Below are 20,539 nucleotides of genomic sequence, written 5' to 3'. Positions count from 1 at the left end.
GAGTTCATGTATATGCATTAGAAAAATTACCAAACACTATACATTATGTTAACTGTGCTCAGGTACTCAGGTCCAACTCAGGTAACCCATCTAAATCCATCTCAGTTCACTGTAAAGTTAGACGTGTAGCTTTAACATCAGTCACCAACCCAGGCATTGGAAATGGCATCCGCTCATGTGGATATTACAGCGTAGAGGCTCAGAGCACAGATGAAGCCAGACTACCCGGATTTGAACCCCAGCTTCTCTAGCTGTGTGTTCTTGAGCAAGTTACCTTGTTCCTCTATGCCTCAGTTTCCTATGTGTAAAATGCGGGAAAATGATACTACTTGTTTCAAGGAATAGAGAGAATTAAGTAAACATATGTAGAGTATTTAAGGACACTAATAAGTGTTACCTTAATTATCACCATTAGAGCCACCATTCCTCATTTGGTTTTGGGATGAGGCTCAACAACTTCCCAGACTGGTCCGTTTTTAATATGAGTATTATATGTTAGATAATTCCAAATTTTATCTCTCTTATCTCAGTGTTGTCAAATGATGTAATTTCATCCACTTTTCCAAACACTGTACAAATGTTTATTTAGCAACTGCTATGAAAAAAAAAAAATTTTTTTTTTTTTATATGCCTGGCACAATTCTGGGCATTAGAATTACACTGTCCAATATGGTATGTGGTTATGTAAATTTACATTTAAATTGTGAAAAGTTAAATAAAATTAAAAATTCAGTTCCACAGTTGCACTGATCGCATTTCAAATGCTCGGTAGTTATATGTGGCAAGTGGTTACCTTTTTGGATGGTGCTATTGTTGTCAGTGCCATTGAGTTGGTTCCAACTTATAACCACCCTATGTACCATGGAATAAAACACTGCCCACTCCTGCGCCATCTTCACAAACGTTGTTATGCTTGAGCCCATTGGTGGAGCCATTGTGTCAGTCCATCTCCTTGAGGGTCTTCCTCTATTCCTCTGCCCTTCTGCTTTACCAGGCACGATATCCTTCTTCAGAGACTGGTCCCTCCTGATAAATACCCAAAGTACGTGAGACAAAGTCCCACAATTCTTGCTTCTAATGAGCTTTCTGGCTGTACTTCTTCCAAGATCGATTTGTCCATTATTCTGGCAGTTTATGATATATTCAATACCCTTCACCAACGCCATAATTCAGAGGTGTGATTCTTGGACGGTGAGGAGATTTCCTTCATGGCAGAGAGTTCTTTTAGACACTGCTGCAGTAGAAATGCAGAGGTGAACAGAACAAATTGCTTGCCTTCACAGAGCTAACATTCTAATGGGAAGACAGACAATAAACAGATAAATATTTAACAGTTATTATTTTCTATGAAGAAACTCATTATATCCAGTTACTGAAACCCACTGTTAGAAAAATTAATTTTAAGGTATATGATTCCCAAATGAACGCTATATACTTAAACACATTAAAATTATCTGTTTTACAGATTACAAAAGTACACGTAGTTATTTAATCATTATTAAATTATTTAATTATTAGTCATTTTTACTTCTCTGAATTATCTCTTTTACTTTTATGTCAGTTTTTCAATTGCAAACTAATATTTAAATATGTTTATATGAGCTCTTGGTGTGTTGAAAATGTTAAACATTTGTTTTTCCTACTTACAGCAAACACTTTTCCCAGTTTTTGGATATCTTAAGTGTGTTTATGTTTTTTGACGTGCAAAAGTTTTGAAATTTTTATGTGGCAAATTTCTTTTATTGCTATTAAGCTTTGAAAGGCCAGTGTGTTTAAAAGAATGCCTGACACACACAATAGATGTTTGATAAATATTCAAATGGAAGGGTAAATGAAAATGAAATATTTTACCCATATCGACAAATAGCTCTTTTTTTTTTTTTTTTCCTGCAGATGCAAGTCAATCCTTCCAGTCATTTGAATATAACCTGGAACTAGAAGAAAGACATGGGATTAGTATCGAATTTTGTTAGACATATATTCAGTCTATGGGGAATTACCACAGCATGCTGTCTGTGCCTCTGAAAGGAGCCCCTGATAATACTGCATTTTGAGAGGATCCAGTCCCCAGGTGGTTACTCGGGTATTTTTCATTCTACAGGATCATTGCATTTGGTACTGGTATTTTTTTTTTTTTAAGTGGTGCCTTCAGCTATTACTCAATAAAGCTTTCAAATCCACTGCCATCTCTTCTCATTTTTACCTGGCCTATTCTGTCCTCTTTCTTCTGTTATAATCTTCAGCACACATACACGTTAAACAAGGACAATTGAAGGTCATTAACAAGAGGCACAAAAACGATATGAGATTCCTGCTTCTTAATGTTTTATTCTAAAATCATGGTAATATGGTTTGTATTTTAGGGGGAAACGCATAAGTCAGTGAAGACATAGGCAAGTAAACTTGTTTCCATTGAAGTGCCCCTAGAGATGGCAAAGGTAATTCATTAGACCTAATGGTGCTTTCCCATGTGTACCAAGTATTCTATCCATAATGAACCACATGTGCTCTCCAGTTGTGCTCCTCTTTTCCATTTTCCTCCCTTTGGCACATACAATTCTGTAAGCCTGAAATGTCCTGCCCAGTTCTGTGCCTTGCCTGACAAATTTCTATTCATCCTTCAAATTTCAGTGCACATGTTGTGTCCTCTGTCAGGCTATCCTTGATTTATTCAGGTTGAATCAATCCCTTAGGTATCTTCATTACCACAACACCAGGTGCACATTTATATTATAACTTTTAAAACATTGTCTTTTAGTTACTTTGTTTTTAAATTTTTATTTTGATGTAAATCTACATTTAAAGGAAGTTGCAAAGATAGTGCAATGGGGCCCTGTGTACCCTTCATTCAGTTTCCTCCAGTGGTTATATATTACTTAACTATAATACAGTATCGGGAGATTCGCATTAGTACAATTTCAGCTAAGAGTTTTATGCCATTTTATTATGTGTGTTGTTGTTGTTGTTAGGTGCCGTCGAGTTGATTCCGACTCACAGCGACCCTAGGCACAACAGAGCCAAACACTGCCCGGTCCTGAGCCATCCTTACAATCGTTGTTATGCTTGAGCGCATTGTTGGAGCCACTGCGTCAATCCACCTCGTTGAGGGTCTTCCTCTTTTCCGCTGACCCTGTACTCTGCAAAGCATGATGTCCTTCTCCAGGGACTGATCCCTCCTGACAATATGTCCAAAGTGTGTAAGACACAGTCTTGCCATCCTTGCTTCTAAGGAGCATTTTGGTTGCACTTCTTACTAGACAGATTTGTTCGTTCTTTTCTCAGTCCATGGTATATTCAATATTTTTCACCGATGCCACAATTCAAAGGTGTCAATTCTTCTTCAGTCTTCCTTATTCACTGTCCAGCTTTCACATGCATATTGAAAATACCATGGATTGGGTCAGGCGCACCTTAGTCTTCAAGGTGACATCTTTGCTTTTCAACACTTTACAGAGGTCCTTTGCAGCAGATTTACCCAACGCAATGCGTAGTTTGATTTCTTGGCTGCTGCTTCCATGACTGTTGATTGTGGATCCAAGTAAAATGAAATCCTCGACAACTTCAATCTTAACTCCGTTTATCATGATGTTGCTCATTGGTCCAGTTGTGAGGGTTTTTATTTTCTTTATGTTGAGGTGCAGTCCGTACTGAAGGCTGTGGTCTTTGATCTTCACTAGTGTTTCAAGTCCTCTTCACTTTCAGCAAGCAAGGTTGTGTCATCTGCATAACGCAGGTTGTTAATGAGTCTTCCTCCAATCCTGATGTCCTGTTCTTCTTCATATAGTCCAGCTTCTTGGACTATTTGCTCAAAATACAGATTGAATACATACGGTGAAAGGATACGACCCTGGCGCCAATGCCTTCAAGCAGCTTGGACTTCTTCCTTCAGTACCATCAGTTCCTGATCATATGCCACCTCTTGAAATGGTTGAACATCGGCTAATTCTTTTTGGTATAATGACTGTGTGTATTCCTTCCATCTTCTTTTGATGCTTCCTGCGTCATTTGATATTTTCCCCATGGAATCCTTCACTATTGCAACTCAAGGCTTGAATTTTTTCTTCAGTTCTTTCCACTTGAGAAATGCTGACCATGTTCTTTCCTTTTGGTTTTCCATCTCCAGCTCTTTGCACATACGTCATTATAATACTTTACTTTGTCTTCTCAAGCCACCCTTTGAAACCTTCTGTTCAGTTCTTTTACTTCATCAATTCTTCCCTTTGCTTTAGCTGCTCGACAGTTGAGAGCAAGTTTCAGAGTCTCCTCTGACATCCATCTTGGTCTTTTCTTTCTTTCCTGTCTTTCCAATGGCCTCTTGCTTTCTTCATGGATGATGTCCTTGATGTCATTCTTCAGTCACTAGTATTCAATGCATTAAATCTATCCTTTTATTTTTTGTTGTCGTTGGAATTTTTTTTTTAATTTTGCTTTAAGTGAAAGTTTATAATTCAAGTTAGTTTCTCATACAAAAATTTATACACACATTATTATGTGACCCTAGTTTCTCCGTAATGTGATAGCACACTCTGACGTCTATTTAGGTCTTTTCTTTCTTTCATCTCTTTTTAATGACTTTTGCTTAAAAAATGTACAGCAAAAATGATCCTTAGAAGTGAAGATGGTGAGACTTCACCTTTCTTACTTTGGACATGTTATCAGGAGGGACCAATCCCTAGAGAAAGGTATCATGCTTGGTAAAGTAGAGGTGTCAGCAGAGGAGAAGAAGACCCTCCATGAGATGGATTGACACAGTGGCTTCAGCAATGGGCTCAAGCATTACAATGATTGTGAGGATGGCTCAGTACTCGGCCACACTTTGTTCTGTTATACATATGATCACTATGAGTCGGAACTGACAGAGTCATTTTTCCAAAAAGACATTGATATTCAACTATTTCAGGAGATAGCATACATTCAAGAACTTACGGTACTGAAGGAAAAAGTTCAAGCTGCATTGAAGGCATTGGTGAAAAACAAGGGTCTGGGAATTGACAGAATACTTACTAAGATGTTTCAACAAACTGATGAAACACTTAAAGTGCTTACTCTTCAATGTCAAGAAATTTGGAAGACAGCTATTTGGCCACCCAACTGGAAAAGATCCATATCCATGCCCATTCCAAATAAAGGTGATCAAACAGAATACAGAAATTACCAAACAATGTCTTTAATATCACATGGTAACAAAATTTTGCTGAAGATAATTCAAAAAGGACTGCAGCCATATATCCACAGGAAACTGCCAAAGGTCCAAGCTGGATTCAGAAGAGGACACAGAATGAAGAATATCATTGCTGACATCTGACAGATCTTGACTGAAAGCAAAGAATGTCAGAAAGATGTTTACCCATGTTTTATTGACCACACAAAGGCATTTGACCGTGTAGATCATAACAAATTATGAATAACATGGTGAAGAACAGGAATTCCAGAACGCTTAATTGTGCTCATGCAGAGCTTGTATATAGAGGTAGAGGCAGTCATTCAAACAGAACAAGGGGATATTGCATGGCTTAAAATCAGAAAAGGTGTCCATCAGGGCTGTGTCCTTTCACCATACTTACTCAATTTGTACTTTGAGTAAACAATCTGAGAAGCTGGACTATATGAAGAAAAATGTAGCATCAGGATTGGACGAAGATTAACAATCTGCAATATGCTGATGACACAACCTTGCTTGCTGAAAATGAAGTAGACTTGAATCATTTACTAATGAATTACACCTCAACATAAAGAAAACAAAAATCCTCACAAGTGGACCAATAAGTAACATCATGATAAACGGAGAAAATACCACTGTTACCAAGGATTTCATTTTACTTGGATCCACAATCAACGTCCATGGAAGCAGCAGTCAAGAAATCAAATGATGTACTGCATTGGGTAAATCTGCTGCAAAAAAACCTCTTTAAAGTGTTTTTTAAAAAAGACCGAAACAAAGATGTCACTTTGAGGGCTAAAGTGTGCCTGCCCCGAGCCATCATATTTTAAATGGCCTCATAGGCATTCAAAAGCTGAATAAAGAAGGGCAGAGAATTGATGCTTTCAAATTGTGATGTTGGCAAAGAATATTGAATATACCATGAATTTCAGCAAATCTGTCTTGGAAGAAGTACAGTCAGAAAGCTCCTTAGAAGCAAGGATGGTGAGACTTCGTCTCGCGTACTTTGAACATTTATCAGGAGGGACCAGTCTCTGGAGAAGGACATCATGCTTGGTAAAGTAGGTCAGTGAAGAAAGACACATAACGAGATGAACTGACATGGTGGCTGCAACAGTGGGCTCAACCATAACAACTATTGTGAGGATGGCTCAGGACGGGACAGGGTTTCATTGGATTGTACATAGGGTTGCTATGAGTTGGAACTAACTCAATGGCACCTAACAACAGCAACAATCTATTTTATATAAAAGAAGTTGTAACATTATTTTCCACAAACATGCTTATTGAATACTTACTGTATTTGGACTCTTTGTGTTTAAATGTCAAGAAACTTAACTCATACTCATTTTTAAAAAGAGTGGGAGTCCTATAACTCAAAAGTCCAGAAGTTGGACTGGCTTCAGGCAAGACTCAATTCAGGGGCTCACACAACAGGCAGGGGACGTCACCAAGGACTAGCTACTCTGTCTCTCCCTTTCTTTACCCTGTCTTCCATGCTCCCCTAATAATAGCGAAATGGCTGCATAGATCCATACCTCACATTCTCACAGGGCCCCATCCAAGAGAAGAGTAAGTGCCTCTTCTGGTAACGCCCAGAGAAAAGAGAAGTTCCCCTTTCTGCCAAATCCTAGCAAACACCTCCTTGTTTATCTTTAGCTCTGATTGATTTGCCTGCCCATTTATGGCCACTTGCTGCAGGAAGTACAAGAGGACATTGCTGAGATGACTTACCCACCCCTGGAGCTGGTGGGGACAGGACAGGGAGCTTAGTGTCAGGGTTGATTTCCAAAAACTTTTTGGAGTTCTGTTTCTGAATTACCATTTTTAGGTGTCATTGGATCAATTTTGGCTCATAGCAATCCATGTGACAGAGTAGAACTTTCCCAGAATGTTTTCTAGGCTGTAATCTTTATGAGAACAGATCACCAGGTCTTTTCTCCCACAGAGCCACTGGATGGATTCGAACTGCCAACCTTTCAGGCAGCAGCCAAGCATGTAACCATTGTGGCACCAGGACTCTTCCTGTTTCTAAATGGGGAATGGCTATTTGATAGCCAAAAACTAGGAATTCACTTATACCTTTGAGGTGTTGGGTGTTACACTAAGCTCTGAGGACACAAAGCTAAAACAACACTTGCAGGCTTTTTAGCTACGCTTACCAATGCATCTGGAAACCCTGGTAGCATAGTGGTTAAGTGCTCCAGCTGCTAACCAAAATGTCGGCAGTTCAAGTCTGCCAGGTGCTCCTTGGAAACTCTATGGGGCAGTTCTCCTCTGTCCTATAGGGTCGCTATGAGTCAGAATCAACTCAACGGCAGTGGGTTCAGTTTTGGGTATCAATGCATTGCCCTTTCTGAGTATTCTCCTTCCACTGGATGCCTCGAGCTTGTTCCCACACACCAAATATTTTTTCATTTTTTATTTCTAATATTCTAACTTCTCAACAATTTCCCAAACAAGACCTGAAGAGAGCAATATGTGCCATGTGCTAGAAAAGCATGAGACTTGGAGTGAGAATCTAGCTTAGAGTTTTTATGTGAGTAATCATGTGGCCGTGATCAAGCCCATAACTTCTCAAAATTTTAGTGATATTCCTCAGAAGAGAAAATAACATTTATTATCACTATTATAGTGACAGTTAATTTTTAAAAGGCCCTTGCTGTGTGTCAGGCTCTGTTCTAAGAACTTTGAGTACATTTAGGCCTCACAGCAACATTTTCAGTAAGAACTACAATTAGATCCAACTAATACATGAGGAAACTGAGATAGATATTATCTAAGTTGCCCAGGGCCTCCCAGCTCATAAGTAGAAGAGCTGAGCTTTGAACCCAAGCACTCTTGGCTCCAACTAAATTTGATAGACAAGTAAAAGTCCTTGGCATGAGGAAGATGCTCAGTGTATACTACCATCCCAAACCTAACCAAAAGGTTGGCAGTTCAAGCCCACCAGCCACTATTTGGAAAGGCTGTGGGGCGGTTCTACTCTGTCCTATAGGGTCTCTGGAGCTGGAATTAACTTGGCAGCAATGAGTTTGGGTTTGTTTTTTTTTTAAACAGTCCTTAAATAATAATTATTCTACTTCACAGGGTGGCTGTAAAGTTCAAATAAGATAAAATCAGTAGAAGTGCTTCATAAGAGGTAATTCACTGTACAAATATAATATAGTTATTATGATGTTTCTCCCTTTCCAAAATCTTGCTAGACCAAGCCACCTCATTATGACAAACTGACAAATGGTGATCTTCCCTTTCTGTAGTTTTAGCTGGGTATAAATACACTCCGCTATACTTTCCACAGCCTCCTTTGTAGCTAGTAGTGGCAATACGACAAATGGACTGTGAATGAAAATTTTATATCACTTGCTTAAAAGGGAATTGCTTGTTCTCCACTTGACATGATGTCTTATACCAGATATTCAGTCCATCTCTTTGCTTTCTATCTCAATTTTTATTAGACCTTCTATATCTCCAATTAACGTGGTTGTCTTTTCTAAACCCTCTTGATATTAACCGTTTAAAAGCCTCTCCCTCTCAACTCTTCCTTTTTGTTAATCTCTCTTTCTTACTGCCAACCTTCTCTCCGTGGGGCTCACATTCCCAGACTTTGTGATAACGAGCACGTTATTTGCTCTGTTCCATTACTTTCTTATGATACCGTATGGGCGTTTCAGACCTTTCTTAATCAATTCATTAAGCTTCCTTCTCCCCCCCCCCTTTCTGGAAATTGTATCACCTTTCGATACTTCTACAAGACCCAAAGTTGTTATACAGGACTTTAGTTTCCTTTTGTGGTATGATTTTGAGTAGCTCTGCAATTTTAGTTAGCTTGGCTATTAAAAAATTAGTTCAACAAATATTTAATGCATGCCTCGTGACAAATGCTATGCAAGAGATGGAAGATAAAAGGTTAATTTTACATATTTCTAAAAACTATCAGTAGTGAGAAACTTCTACGTCAATTCTTGCAAGAGAAACTTGTCCATCCTGAATTGGTGACTCCCCTTAATCTTCTTTCTTTTATTCACTTTGGAGACACCAGTTTCTGAAGAGAGGGAAAAGAGCAAAGAGAGAAATGAGTCTGCAAATCAGTATAACAAAACACTTGAAAGATTCTAATGCAAAGAAAGCCATTGCAATCAATAATCAGAATAAGCATTCACTCAAGATAAAATTCATTTTATTGAGCACCTTGATAAAAACTTAAAATAAGTATGTTAAATATGTTCAAGGAGATAAACAAAGGCATAACTGCCATTTTAAAAAGAACAAAGTTTTGAAACATAAGCAGAAATGAAACAAAATCAATAAATGGATTGATTTCAAGGACAATGAAATGACTTGAAAATCAAACTTACATTAATCATTGAGAGTTTAAAATTGCAACAAATAGGATAACTTCTAGCCTGGATTCTGTAAAAGAGCTAATGAATTTGAAAAATAGTACTGAGGTGCTTACTCAGGATACAGTATAGAAATGTAAAGAGAACAAGTACAAAGGAAAAGTTAAGAGACATGGAAGATGAATTGAGAAGTCTAAATATCTAATGTTTAACAGAAATTGCAGAACGTAAAACAGAAGAAATATTAGTAGCCCATGTTTAAAGAAGTAATTCTTAGAAATATCTCAGGATTGATAAAAGGCAGGAATTTTAGATTTAAAAAAGTTTACTGCTAGCAACAAATTACATACAAAGCAGTGATAGACTGAAAACTTCTCATCAACAACAAAATGAAGAAGACAGTCAAGTAGTGTCCTCCAAGTGCTGCATGAAAATAACTGCCAACCTAGAATTTTACATCACACTACATTACTCTTTAGTATTTAGGAAAAAATGGTCTATTTAGTCATGCAAAGGCTAAAAGATTTCATAGTAAGCTAACATTCACTATTAAAAAAAAAAAAATTGCCGTTGAGTGGATTCCAACTCACAACAACCCTATAGGACAGAGTAGAAGCTCCATAGGGTTTCCAAGGAGCAGCTGGTGGATTCAAATTGGCGGCGTTTGGTAGCATACTATATGTACCATACTTTTCTTCACTTTGCCTTTTCACTTAAATACTTGTCATGGACATAACCCATTGAATCGATTCTGTCTCATAGTGACCCTGTAAGAGTAGAACTGCCCCATGGGGTTTCCTAGGCTGTAGTCTTTACAGGAGCAGACTGCCACATCTTTCTCCCTCAAGGCAACTGGTGGGTTCGAACTGCTGATCTTTCAGTTAATAGCACAGAGCTTAACCACTGTGCCACCAGGGCTCCTGTCATGGGCATATTAACCAAAAAAAAAAAAACCAAACCCGTTGCCATCGAGTCGACTCCAACTCATAGTGACCCTATAGGACAGAGTAGAACTTCCCCATAGTTTCCAAGGAGGGCCTGGTGGATTCAAACTGCCGGCCTTTTGGCTAGCAGCCGTAGCTCTTAACCACTACGCCACCAGGATTTCTGTGGTCATATTAGGCACTAAAAATTTGGAAATTGCCTAACCTAGATAATCTTTCTTTTTCTCCTGCTCCTCTTATCCCCAACTAAGTGTTCTCATACAGAGCTCCTCATGTTTAAAAGAACCTGGCCCAGATGTTAAAAAATGATTATCAGGTAAGTGTGTATGTGATATAATAATAAAAAAAAAAAAAATTTTTTTATTATTATATCACATAGGTAATTCTAATTCATTCATTTTAAAAACAAGAACAGAAGTCTCCCATCTTTGACAAGATCGCCAAGGTAATGGGATAATCTCTAGCAAATAATATTCAGAGGCTGAATTGGTAATATTCAGGCTAAAAGGCCTGAAAATTTTGGGAGGAGAACTTTAATTTTTTTGGAAGGGGAGCTGGAAAACAATGTTATCTACCACTACAGAAGTGAAAGCTTCTTTGCTTTATAAATGGATCTCATTTGTTTTTCTGAAAAATTCTCAGAAGCTGTAAACTCATTATTGGCAATGTCATGATAGCAAGCTGGTTTGTTGAAATATCTCCAGGTTTTTTTGGTTGGATCTGAGGTGCTTTCCCCTTTTTCTCCCACCTCTTCAGAATCTCCAGGGACCAACGTAACATGTAATGCAATTGGATGCCTCAGCTGAGGACTTCAGTCAATTTGGGGGAGCATTTTTGTGGCAGCCCAGAGGCCTTGCAAACCCTAATATCTACAAGATCATCTCTATGTGACACAAACCCAACCATTTCTGCTACCTTCATGTGTCTGATATCGAAATGTAGCATTGTAGGACCTTTTGAAGAAAGTCCTTTGCATTGTTGCATCCCTGCAGGTAAAACTCTGGAGAACAGCCTGTCAAGAGTATTGTCTGCCAACAGTATATCCCATCTTCCCTGCTTAATCATATCTAGGGATTGTGTTGACGAAGTATGTCTTGGAGATTTGAAGTATCTCTTCGGTAAAGATATAGTTTTCTCCTGTTGTTTTTCCAAAGCAATATCTGAAGTTCAAAAGAGAGAGGAAAAAAAACTGTATCTGCAATTATCAATAGAAGGGCTTAAGTAAGCAATAATAAATCAATAATGATTTTTGAAAACTTTGTAGTCTCTGATCACTTGGAGATGGCAAATTGTTTTCTCTACCATGCCAATCCCTATTACGTTGAAGTGGCTCTTTGGAGAAACGTGTTAAAAATGATCCTGGAGCTTCATGTGTGCTCCATGGAAAAGTGTGATCATCCACAAGCAATGTCTGCCATGAGTAAAGAGGGAGGGATTATGGCTTGAAGCCACCACCCCTGTGCTAGGGGTTCAACTTTAGCAACAATCACTAAGAAGACTTGTTACACTGGAAATTTCTGTTATGCAAAGATGAAGTTTAGTAGCCCCAGTATACCCAGTATACCAACCAAAGAAAGTAGAAACTTTGCTCATTTTAATAGATAGGTATTTGTAGGGTGATATTAATGCAATGTTGGTAGGGTTCCCCCCCCCCCCGATGAATATTATTCTTAATTAATGCTTCATACGGAGCTCTGGTAGTGTAGCGGTTAAGAGCTTGGTTGTTAACCAAAAGGTCAGCAGTTGGAATCCACAAACTGCTCCTTAGAAACCCTATGGGGCAGTTCTGCTCTGTCCTATAGGGTCACTATGGGTTGGAATCGACTCGATGGCAACAGGTTTGGGTTCGTTTGTTTGTTTTTAATGCTTGATACATTAAAAAGTATACTGCATGAGTCCAAATTACCTCACAATTTTGGAGTAAGTATGATATACTACTAATTATCCTCCGAAATCTATTTCCCCTTCTGTTTTGTTAGTTGTCATCAAGTCAGCTCTGACTCATGGTGACCTTCTGTGTAACAGAATGAAATGTTGCCAGGTCCTGCACCAAATTCATGACTGTTGGTATGTTTAGTCCATTGTTGCAGCTGTTGTGTGGTGTCTTCCAACCAAGGAGGCTCATCTTCTAGCACTCTATCAAGGAATGTTCTGTTTTGAGCCATATGGTTTTCATTAGCTAATTTTCAGAAGTATGTTGCCAGGCCTTTCTTCCTAGTTTGTCTTAAACTGGAAGCTTCACTAAAAGCTGCCCGCCACAGGTGACCCTGATGGTATTTGAAATGCTGGTGGTGTAGCTTCCAGTATCATAGCAACGCACAAGCCACCACATTATGACAAACTGACAAATGGTGATGGTCCCTTTCTGTAGTTTTAGCTGGGTATAAATACACTCCACTATACTTTCCACAGCCTCCCTTGTAGCAAGTAGTGGCAATACGACGAGTGGAATGTGAATGAAAATTTTATAACACTTGCTTAAAAGGGTATTGCTTGTTCTCCACTTGACATGGGCCGGAATGTCAGTGTGGCAGTGACCATGCTTTAACTCTGCAGTCAAGAGCAACAGCCCAGGAGGTAGCAGGGCTGCAAAATGAAGACCTACATCCCTAAATGAGTGTGTGACATGCAGCTCTCCTGCCAGCCTGGATCATCCTCCTCAAATGTTACGTTAGAGAGAAATAAAGCTCTATCTTGTTTAAGCTCCTATATTTTGGGGTCTTTTTCTTATAGGGAAGAGCCTTGGTGGTGGAGCAGTTAAAACAATTGGCTGATAACCTAAAGGTCAGCAGTTTGAACCCATCAGCTCCTCCATGGGAGAAAGATGTGGCAGTCCGCTTCCGTAAAGATTTATAACGTTGGAAAACCCTATGGGGCAGTTCTACTCTGTCTCACAGGGTCGCTATGAGCCAGAATTGACTCACCTGCAGTAGGGGTTTTTTTTGTTTGCTTACTTGTTTGTTTATTACAGCATCATAAGCCCAAACCCAGCAGACAGTAGGATGTGTAAGTAAATAGGCAGGAAGATGGTGACAGGGAGGTCTAGCACACCTGACAAGCCCCTGCCCCCCCATGACTACTGGGATTCAGGAACAGTAGGAAGGAAAGCCCTGCAAGGACTTGGAGGGTAAAAAGGGCTCCAGTCCTGAGTAATATGGATCACGAGTCAAATCACTAAATCAGTACCCTAAGCACCAGAGGACAAGAAGTGGAGCCAGCTGCATGGTCAGTAGGATAAGCAGTTAGGCTAACTTGATACACAACTACCCAAATTATTTTTTAATAAAGGTTTTCCCCCTTAAGGGCTGGATTGGCCTCAGAGATGGGCATGCTGGGCAAGCTATACGTGAGCGTTAAGGCATTGCACCGGTGAAGGTTGCAGTGTCTTGTGGCAGGAAGCCAAGGACATTGCTATTTAAATTCTTCTAAAATTCCTCTTGTCACATATTCTTGTATCCTCCTACCTTAACCACTTAGCCGCCTCAACTGGGTCAGCTCTGTGCCTTCCAGTTCAAATATCCTTCCCAGTTCTTGGGCCCTTCATGCCAAGATGACCCCTTGGTTAGCCACCACAAGGGTTTTAGATTTTTGGATAGCATCATGAATTATCTTTCCCTTATCTTCCACCACAAATTCAGCCCAAAGGTATAAAGTAATTTCAATTCGAAATACATTTACTGAACACTTACTTCTTTGGAAATCTGCCTCTTCTATCCTGTTCTATTTCTCTCAGGGTCATCATCCATCCCAGATTCTTCTCCCTGTTTTTTTTCCCAACCCTATCATTCTACTTCAGAAATTCCTCTTGGATCATCCTCTCTGACACGATCTAGATCAGGCTTCATGGGAACTTCTTTTCTTCTTGGTTCAAGTCTCTTCTTATTCCGTGTATCCTATATCTTTCATATTAATCTTCAAAACTATGGATTTGATTACATCACTGCCTGTCCCATCAAAGGGCGCTCAAACTTAGAGACCCATTTCTTTTAGAAGAGTGTAGTCAAAAGTGCTTAAACTGTATTCCAAAGCCCTCTGCAGATCTTTAGCTTTGGCTCCCACTATCCTTGGAAACTCTACAGGGCAGTTCTACTCTGTCCTATAGGGTCATTACGAGTCAGAATCGACTCGACGGCACTGGGTTTTTTTGGGGTTATTCTGTCAATAGGACCAACATAAAGGACCTGAGGAAGTCACTTCTTCTTGACTTCACAGACCTCAAGTAGTGAGAAAACAAGTCTGGAACTAGTCTCATCCTTGCCTTCATTTTGTTACCATCTGAAGAGTTCGCCATAAGTGTACCGGATAAGCTTCGTAGTTTACCAGGAAGCCCCTCTTTTGTTATCCACAAACTTATGAGAAATAATGGCAGAAACTTGTACGTTTTATTTGTAAACATGTCCAAGTATATGAAGAAATTTTCTTCATAATATTCTCCCTGTATCACTGCAGAGTTATTTTCCTGAGGCTTTATGGCAGGAAGCCTTTGACTGGATATTTTCAGTGTTAATGGGTGCTATGATATTACTCTACCATGTTGGCTGTATCGTATACTGTTTTCAAGTTACCGTTTCTATCAATTTCCCTTATCTTTATGTCATCTAGTCTTTGTAGGTAGCCTCCATTGACAAAGTCAAGCTGCAGAAAATAAGCTACAGATAAAGCTCGCTGACGTGACGATGGGGTTTCCACTGCTTCCCTTGAATTTTCTACTCTGATAATTCTTGTTGCCTAAAATTTTCTTTTGATCTTCAAGTTAGAAAGTGCTTTGACCTGAAGGGCAACTTACCACCTCAAGATATAAAAACTAACAACTTATTAGCAGCATATTTTTCCTTTGGATTTTGCTGCCTTTCACATATCAGTGATGTTTTCTCTTGGGATTACTCTGCATTTTTGAGGCTAAGGTGTATTATTTGTTCTATTATTTGTCCTTACCAATAGCTTAGTTCGCTTAACTGTTTTGAGAGAAAATCAAGTTTTCCTTCACCCTCTACCATCATGAAGACAGTATAAATTGAATCCAAAATGTATGCAGTGTAGTACTTCTTATTCCTCTTTAGCAATACAAAACCTAAACCAAACCCACTGCTGTCAAGTCGATTCCAACTCATAGTGACCCTATAGGACAGAATAGAACTGCCCCATAGAGTGTCCAAGGAGCACCTGGTGGATTCGAACTGCCGACCCTTTGGTTAGCAGCTGTAGCACTTAACCACTACGCCACCAGGGTTTCCTCTTTAGCAATAGCTTCAATAAATTTATTTTTTTTCTTATTACCTTAATAAATTTCCCATCCACTCTCTCTCCTCGTATATCCCCTACTCCTTTAGATGACTAAGGATTGAGACAAGCTATGAATTGCTAAGGTTTTTGTTTACAAAAATATTACATTCTACTGAATTATATGGGAAGTTGCTTGGTGTAAGGTGCAGCCAAGGAAATGATACCATGTCATGTTCCCTCTCCTCCAGTTTCACCAGTGCTAAGTCCTCCCTAACAACCCAACAAAAAGGCCTTTGGTACATTCCAAATGCAATATGCCCTTAAACTGACCTTGGTATTCTTTTTCATTACACATTCGCTCCAGGCCCAACCCTCCCTATTCCTTTTAACAGCACCCTCAACCGCAGGCTCCAGAATAAAAGCACTGGCATTCCAACCCATCTTCAATCTGGCCACATCTATGTTCCCAACCTTATTTCCCTACCAAGTCACTCATTGTTCTTCCTTCACATTTCTTTCTTAGTTCTACTCCCTCGCTGCTCCTTTGGGATGTAATTATGTTCTCTCTCACATGACCACCCCATTTTTGTATGTCCAAATCCTATTCATCCTTTAAAGCTGAGCTCAAATATCTCTTTATCCAAAACATCATCACGTAGAGCCCTAGATGTATCCGCCAAACTCCCTTGGCGTTCCACCTGTATTTCTCTTACATGCTCGCCACTTTTCTTCCTTAACTTTGGGTGATTTATGAATGACTTTATTTCCCTTCCCAGACTTTGACTTCTTTTCATCCTCCACAATGGCTGGCAAGTACGTTACGCAGAGAAGGCAGGCACTTGCATACATTTTCCTAATTACTCCATACAATGACTCCATAAGCCACGTATTATTTTTGGCCACTTCATAGATGAGAAAATGTATTACCAGAAAACTAATGTGTCCTTAGAGGTGTTAAGCAAATACTTAAGGCATGATCGAATAAATGATTAAGGAAAGGGTCACCTTACATGAGGTAGAGGAAGGGTTTTATACTAAAGAAAAAATGTGCCTTATCAGTTGAGAAAGTTTACACACACAACTGAGAAAAGACATGCTTTGGGGTTTTTTGTGTGTGTGTGTGTGTGTGTGTGTGAACTGCTCTTATGGAGTGGGTAAGTGACATTGCCATGCTGACCCATGACTTGCTTCTGAGATGAGACAAGATCTCAAAAATGTCTATGGAGTCAGCTGACATAAAGAGAGGTTTAAATTTAAATATTCATCCTGGTCTCCAGTAATGGTTTGACACCATTCTTTTCAGCAATTGTCTTTTGTGTAAGCACTTTTAGTCAGCTACCAGTCCGGAAAAGAGGCAAACACTAAAATGCTTCCTTTGTGCTGGGAAAATGGATGACGAGGCTTCCTAGTGTGACTTTGATGTCTTCCTGATGATTGTAGATAGGCGAACTGCCTGCCGGTTGGCTTTGGATCACAACTTGGTTAATGAGAAATTGATATTCGCTATTGTAATCAAAAAAAAAAAAAAAAACCCCATTAATCAAGGAAACCGTGGTGGCGTGATGGTTAAGTGCTATGGCTGCTAACCAAGAGGTCGGCAGTTCAAATCCACCAGGTGCTGCTTTGAAACTCTATGGTGTGGTTCTACTTTGTCGTATAGGGTCACTATGAGTAGGAATCAACTCGACAGCAGTGGGTTTTTGGTTTTTTTTTTAATTGTAACCAACAAGGTGAAACTGTTCCCCCTCCTTCCATCACACCCCTGGTCTGTGAGTTCCTTTAAAGCATCCTGTGTAGCGGCCCAAGGCCGCTTCACGGCTCCCCCTCTATTTGGACATGCGCAATAAGCCCCAAGGCTGTCCTTAGATGAACTTCGTGTGTCATATCCCAAAAAACACACCCCTTACCCACCATGATACTGCACCCCCACACATGTTAATTAGCTCCTGGAATTGCCCGCCTGTTCTCAGAAGCTTCAGGAATTAAGCATAACTTCTCTATCCTGAACCTTATAACTGCCCTAGTATCCCCAACCTCGGAGGGCTTGATTTGGGACTTAGGCTCTGGGCTCCTTGCTTCACCAGCTTGCAATGAAGTCTACTTTCTTTTTCTCGAAGGCCTGGTGTCTCTGCCTTGACTCAAGCTGTCACACCGGGCAGGACCCGCCCTCATTGGGTTACACTATCACATCAGTTTTTTTTATTGTATATGCCAAAGACGAAAGTTTCTCAACTTTTATCTTTAAAAAAAGAGTTACCTACAATGAGGGAAGAAGAAGGGGACCATTACCTGGCAATGGAAGATGCTTAGAATCTGCATGGCTGTCCCAGTGAGGAGTGTGGCTGGGAGCATGGCACATCCTGGTCCTGAGGACCTAGATTTTTCAAAGTTGGATGAGATCTGTGAGCTCATGTAGTCCAACCCTGTCATTTTATCATTGGAGAAACTGAGATCCAGTGACTTGCCCAAGATTACATACAAGAAATACAGTGGTCAGGGCGCCAGCGTTCATCCAAGATTATGGAGTCGAGGAATGTCAAAGAAGCTGCTATCTTAACTGGAAGACAAAAAACAGAAAATCAGTCAAGACTGAACCCAATGTCAAGGACCCTGAACATCTGCTCCAGGGAAAACAGCATGAGCTTTGGGCTAAAATATGCATTCCATTTTCTTGTTCTGCCATTTTCTGGCTGGGTATCCTTAAGCCAAGCAGTTTCCTCATTTGCAAAATGTGATTGTTACAATGACTTCCTTCACAGGGTTTTAATGAGGATTGCAAGAGATAAAGCATTTAGACAAGGTCTGGTACGAAGGAGAAGATCAATAAATGTTAGTTCTGCCTTTTTAGAAGTTTATAGATGAAAATCAGAAAATAAAATTAGGAAATTATAAGACAGAAAGAAAGCCAAAGGATGTCTATTTCAATTAGTCAAGGCCTATAAAGACAATATGAATCATATTCAGTCTCTTGGAAAAGTAACAGAGGATATAAAGGAATTAATGTAATTTTTCATTAAGTGTTTAAGACATATGGATAATCTAAACCTGGCCTTGTTCATTTTGCCCAGAAATCATTCTAGCCACAATAAAACTTGGAGCATGATCAATCTAATATCTTCAACAGAGTTTCTGGTGTGTGCATGCTTTCACATATCTTTGTCTGAAATGTTCTCATTGGAGTCTCTCATCACCTTCATCTAATGGGCAGCAGCTGCTTGGTAACAATCCTTCCATATTACCTTATCAGACTACGAGAAAACATCTCCCCTCACTCTACCTGGGAAGACTTTCGATCTGTTTCCCCCTTGCTATTTGTAAAGTTGACAGTCCTTTTTGGGGTGGTTTTTCCTACACCAGGTGGTTATGTCTTTTTACCATTTGCTGATTCCTCCCTGTGTTCATGGTGAAATTTAGTTTGTTTCTTTACAAAAAACACATTTAGATTGTCTACCCTCCCCTGGAGTCCTAGTTGGCGGCAATAATGAGAAACAGCTGTCCACAATGGGAATTGACATAGAGATAGCAGAGTCATCGTTATGGTTCAAAGCTTGTCAAACCCAACTAGACCCATCAGCTCCTTTTGTTGATTTGCCATCAGATTTCTGGTTCAAGTTCCAGGTCAAGTTTTGTACTGGCAGCTGCTATTGGTCTTTTCCAGTCTTCTCTCAGAAAACATCTCTTATTGGATATGAGGAAAAGTAGTAAAGGATGTGAGTTCGGTCTTTGTATTTTTGTAATTTTAGAAATTTCAGCTCTACGACCCATCTATCATCTGTCTGTCTACCTATGCCTTTTTTCCAACTCCTCAAATAGCAAAATGATGTCAATAAATCTGATTCAATCTGATAAAGAAAATAATTAAGACCTAAAAAAGAAAAAAATGGAAAAAGTGGCAAAGATAATTACAAAAAGATGCAAATATCCGATGCCCTTGTGGCTGTAAACTTAAGACATTTTCCTAGATGTTTACTACCTAGTACTGGAATTTAAAGTGGAGATTATAATGATCTAAAGAATTGACTCGTGGGCCTTTTTTCTTCTCCACCAATTTGACATTGACATATATTAAAATGAAACAATTTAGTGGACTGAAAATTATAAAGCCTGGGCTTACATTCTGTATCTGGTCCTAACTATGTGATCTTGAATTACGTGTGTGTGTGTGTCACAAAAAAATAAACACCAAAATATTAATAGAGATATTTTAGAGACAGATTAGATGAAAAGGCTTTAGGAAATTCACATGTGCAAAATCAGAAGCAATGCAACAAAAATAAAAGTAATTAAAACTTTTTTAATGCTATTGAAATAGTTGGGTAATTGTATGTGTGGCAGAAACTGACCACTAATTCACCAAACCCATTTCCTCTTCTTGGGCTCAAAGCCAGTCTCCCTTACAGTTGAATGTGACCATATGACTGTGGTCATGGTCATGTGACCATGGAATGTGAGTAGAGACAAGGTGTACCACTTGCAGACTTGGCTGACAAAAAACTCTCCTTTGAACCCTTCATTTACTTACCCCTTCCAGAGAGAGCATTGCTGCATATTACAGATCCATGGAGTCCAGCCTCCTAATCACTGGCTACAAATTAGAGCAGCTGTTAGGACCACAAGAACAAGAAATACGCTTCTACTGGGCTAAGCCTCAGATTTGGGAGTTTACTCGTTAAAACATTAGGAACAACAGATGGTAGACTCAAAGGGCAGGTTGCCAGGGTGCTGGCAATGGAATTAGTTTAACTTCAGTTGGGAAGAGCCCTATGCTGACAAGTAACATTTTGGCCAATGACTGGTTGAAATGTAATCTGGTCACATTAGAAGTGCCAAGATCCTTATGGGGACTTGTGCCAATCATACAGGCCGGT

The 20,539-nt window shown here is 39.5% G+C and overlaps 1 protein-coding gene across 2 annotated transcripts in view; it reads right to left on the bottom strand.

Annotated features, from left to right (window-relative positions):
* Window positions 1–20,539, bottom strand: part of FUT10 (fucosyltransferase 10) — a 317,556-nt gene that overhangs the window by 50,452 nt on the left and 246,565 nt on the right. Inside the window, exons 6-8 of one of the 2 annotated variants that reach the window (XR_007514954.1) lie at window positions 17,961–18,228; window positions 1,852–5,680; window positions 794–1,293 (exon numbers count right to left, since the gene is read on the bottom strand). The gene's annotated coding sequence lies outside the window, so the exon portion shown is untranslated. Of the gene's footprint in view, window positions 1–793; window positions 1,294–1,851; window positions 5,681–17,960; window positions 18,229–20,539 lie in introns of those variants that run through there. The other variant, XM_049866547.1, reaches the window with a different exon arrangement.

The sequence above is a fragment of the Elephas maximus genome, chromosome 22 (assembly GCF_024166365.1).
Source record: "Elephas maximus indicus isolate mEleMax1 chromosome 22, mEleMax1 primary haplotype, whole genome shotgun sequence".
NCBI lineage: Eukaryota > Metazoa > Chordata > Mammalia > Proboscidea > Elephantidae > Elephas > Elephas maximus.
The sequence above is the reverse complement of the archived record's forward strand: the minus strand, read 5'-3'. Positions and strand labels throughout refer to the sequence as shown.